Source organism: Tupaia chinensis, unplaced genomic scaffold (genome assembly GCF_000334495.1).
Source record: "Tupaia chinensis unplaced genomic scaffold, TupChi_1.0 Scaffold000074_1, whole genome shotgun sequence".
NCBI classification, from domain to species: Eukaryota; Metazoa; Chordata; class Mammalia; order Scandentia; family Tupaiidae; genus Tupaia; species Tupaia belangeri.
The window spans coordinates 1,727,616-1,732,365 of record NW_006159534.1 but is presented as its reverse complement, the minus strand read 5'-3'; positions in this window follow the sequence as shown (position 1 = coordinate 1,732,365).

Here is a 4,750-nt window from a genome sequence, read left to right as displayed (position 1 = left end):
ATGGTCACGCCACAATCCCTTCTCCTCCATTCTCCTCTCGGGATCTTGGGCACGCACGCCCAGTGTGAGTTTTTTAAGCCACCGGGTCCGGGACGCGAACCGCAATCGACTACATGGGAGTCCAGCAAATACCCAGTGTTTCAATTTGATACGTAAGTAGTATTTTTGGAATGAAATTATCAGTCAAGTAACATATGACTCCAACAAAACTATGGCTTTATTGTATTAAAGAGTACTGTATTGATTTGCCAAAGCCTTGTGACTTAGTAAAGGTATTACCTTGCTTGGATTTATACTTTACGATTTAGTAGGCTGTACCATGGGCTGATTGTGTTAACTGAAATAATAAACATCATTACCCAGAAAAAAAAAAGCTGAAGGATATGTCAGAATATGGTTGTATGTAACCTAGCAGATTATATATTGCAAGGAGTGAACCTCCTACTCACAGGCAGTGGAAAGTTTTAAACTCTTGACAGGAGATTTTTCTGTGACCCTTCCAAAAATAGAAAAAGGCAGCTGGGTGACTAGCCTGGAAGAAGGCCCATAGGTTTCAATAAGGCTTATCAGCCACCAAAAACACTCCTGGAATCTTGGGACTGGGTTTTCCCCACCTGTTGAACAAGGAATTAGAACATATGAGCATTTGGTTACAAATCCTGCTGCATTAACAGAAGGCCCATGAAATATTATAAGGGGACAAAAGCAGCTGAAAAATCGATGAGCAGAAGTAAGAGTGCTGGTGAAGAGGTAGCTGGTGTTGGAAATATATGAATATATTAGTAAGTGATTGCATAAATGTTAAGCATGAATTGAAAAACTTACGCAACATTAACATTTGCTGAGAATTTATTAAACACATATGCACTTTATGATTTTCATTTTTAAAAATTTGCCAAAGGGTGCATGTCCTCGCCAAGGAAAGATAGAGAAACAGAAAGGGAGAGGAAGAGAGTAAAGGGGTGCGGTCCCTCTGCAATCCCTTCTCCATTTCTCCATCTTGGAGGGATTTGGGGTACACATTCACATGAGCCTGGCATGTTTGTCAAGCCACTGGGGCTGGGATTCAAATCACACACATTAGGTCATGTGGGATCAGCTCCCTAAATCAACAGGCAGTGGGAAGACCACACCCCTTTCTTAAAAAGAATTATTTATTGGTTGTCAGAAAAGTCATGTGTTTTTTCTGTTTTGCTAAGGTCATTTATTTATATAAAGTGAAGCTCAATCAATGATACATTGCCCATTTTGTTCAATAATCTTTTGCCATCTTTTGGTGAGCTTCATAATTCCTTGTTTATAGAAGGACCTGTCTTTATCAGTGAAAAATTGAACAAGGTGCTGATTTAAATCCTCATCTGAATTGAACATTATACTATGCAAGAAGCTTTGAAGAGACAGAAACAAGTGGAAGTCTGATGACGCAAGGTCAGGCGAGTATGGTTGGTGTGGCAATACATCCCAGTCAAGCTCCAGTAATTTTTTTAAAGAATTATTTTAATTTAATTTTATTTATTCATTCTTTTTTTTTTTTTTTTTGAGAGGTTTTTGCTATAGGGCGCGTGCGCTTGCCAGAAAGACAAAGAGAGACAGAGAAACAGAAAGAAAGAAATCATCCCCCAGGGGGGATGGCCATGCTGCAATCCCTTCTCCTCCCTTACTCCTCTTGGGATCTTGGGCATGCACACACATGCACCCAGCATGAGTTTAAGCCACTGGGTCCGGGACTCGAACTGCAGTTGACTACAGGGAAGTCCAGCAACATAACCATTACGCCAACTGCTGGTCCCATTTATTTTATTTTTAATTTGACCAGGGAAAGACAGAGAGAGAGAAAGCAAGCAAGCTGCCAGGTCTGGGGCTGCTGGTCTCCACTCCAATAATCTTTGATGTGTGATCCCACATTGTCATGACGGAACTCAACTCCTTTATGATCAGCGAACTCTGGACACTTCTGGATGATAGGTTCATTCAAACTGTCCAACTGCCAACAGTACCCAATTGAATTGACGGTTTGGTTCCTTGGTAGGTGCTGGAAAACATGACACCTTTAAAATCCCACCACACTGAGAGCATAACCTTCCTCTGATGAGTATCTGCTTTTTGGTGTTGCTTGAGGCGAATCATCACGTCGGGATCAAGACCATTTGCAACCAGAGTGTTGTAAACAACCCGTTTCTCATCACCAGTGGCTTCAAGAAAGGATTGCTTTCCTCACATTTAGCGAGCATATTGTAGATGTTTACACACGCCATCAAATGAACTTGAGTTCACGAGGAAACCAAATGTCGAGCTTGCTTATGTATCCCAGATTCTTCAGGTGGTCGTGAATGCTTGCATGATGAATGGTCAATGTTTCTGCAGTCTCTCGTGTCGTGTAACATGGCTTTGACTTTATCAATGTCTTTGTTTTGTTGTCATCACCTCGGTGGGCCTCACTGACCCAAGAGCATCACTGAGAACAAAATCACCAACACGGAATCTTGCGAAGCATCCTTGGCATTGATGTTCTTAGAGAGCACTGTCACCATCAACTATACACTACTTTTCACAAGCTTGATGTGCATTCTTCCCTTTACAGAAATAAAACAGTGAAATAGGCGGCCAGCAGGTGGCGTGGTGGTTAAGGTGCTGGATTCCCACAAAGTTGACCACAATTTGAGTCCTGGACCCAGTGGCGTGGAAATCACACAGGGCACATGTGCATGCATGCCCAAAATCCTAAGAGGAGAATGCAGGAGAAGGGATTGTGGCATGACCATCCCTTCTGTGGGGTGATTTCTTGCTTTCTGTCTCTCTGTCTCTCCCTGTCTCTCTGGCAAGTACATACGCCCTATGATAAAAAAAAAAATCCCTAAAAAATAATAATAAAATAGTAAAATATGGCAAAAATGCAGTTTGGTCTTTCATCTTCAACTTGTAAAATCTCCGAAACACAACCGAATCACTCAACGTTTTTTTTAGAATGAAGCTAGAACTGTGAGCTGTCAAATGACAGAGTAATAACAGAGATGCGAATGACTCTAATACTTCCAAAAATGAACTAGTGCCATCTGTTCAAAAATGCATCATGACTTTTCTGACAACCCAGTATTTAATTTTATTTATTACTATTATTATTATTATTAGTTTGCTATAGGACACATGTGCTCACAGAGAGAGAGAAAGAAATTGAGACAGCAAGCCACCAAGTCCAGGACTCGAACTACGATCTGTTGTGCCTTAACCACCATGCCACCTGCTGGTCCCATGGCCCCACTATTTTTTAATATCATTTTAAAATATAATTGATCCTGGGACCAGCAGTTGGCATAATGGCTATGTCGCTGGATTCCCATGTAGTTGACTACAGTTCGAGTCCTGGATCCCATGGCTTAAACTCACCCCGGGTGTGTGTGCGTGTGTGCCCAAGATCCTGAGGAGAGAATGGAAGACAAGAGATTGTGGCATGGCCATCCCCCCGAAGGGTGATTTCTCACTTTCTGTCTCTCTGTCTCTCTCTTTCTGGCAAGCACACATGCAAAAACCTCTCAAAAATATATATACAGAATTAGCCCCATTATGACTAATACATACTAATGTATATATTTATATAACATAAATAATCAACACTTGTATAATCTTACCCACATTGTCTTGTTTAATTCTCATCAAAATCTGTGATGGGGCTAGCCCTGTAGCACAATGGTTAAGCCAAATCCCACCTCGCTAAATGTGGTTAGAATCCTGGCCCCGGCAGCTTGGAAAATACACCAGCCACATATGTACGCATGCCCGAAGTTCTGATGGAATGGAAAAATGGAGGAAAAAGGGATTGGACATGATCATGCCCCATCTGGAGGTGCCTTCTCTCTTTCTCTTTCTCTCTGGCAAGCTTATACACCCTCTGGCAATTAAAAAAAAAAAAAGAATCTGACATACAACCATCATTCCTCTTTCATAGATGAGGAACCTGAAGTTTGAAAAGGTGAAGTAATTTACTCAAGGACACAAAGTTGGAGAATGGTAGAGCCCAAACTCTAACTCCATCTCCTGAATCCCAAATGCGGGCCTGTTCATTACACTTTATGGCTGCACAAAACAGTTATGTAGCCGTTAGAGGAAATGCCCGGGCCCAGCCATGGTGGAGCGTGCTGCTAAGATGCTGTGCTTTGGAGTATGGGACCACCTGGGAGGCCCAGGTTCAGTTCCCTCATAAGACCCTGTCTTTACAAAAAATAAAGAAGGGAAAGAAAGAGAAAGAGGGAGGGAGAGAAGAAAGAAAGAAAAAGGAAGGGAGAAAGCAAAGTTGCTGGGTTGTGGATTTCCATGTTTTAACTACACAGAAAAAGAGCTGAGTGACTAAGTGAGAAATAACTGCCCAGGTGATAACCCCTTTTTCCTCACTCTCTAGCCACCTTTGCCAGCCCATGGAGGTGACAAGGAGGAGACGTGTATATCTCAGGATGTCCCTATGCAACTTTCTGCCCTTAATTCACTTGATCCCCTGTCAGCAACTTTAATCCTGAACTTGGGCCAACATGAAGAAGAAATTTATTAATTTTCCACTTCAAAATATAGTTAGAGTGGGGCCAGCAGGTGCTGTGGTGGTTAAGGGCACTGGACTCCCATATGGCCAACTCTGGCTCAATCCTGGACCTGGCGGCTTGCTTTCTCATCCTCTCTCTCTCTCTCTTTCTCTCTCTCTCTCTCGCTTAGTCTGTCTTTCTCTGGTCAAATAAAAATAAATAAATAAATAAAGTTAAATAAA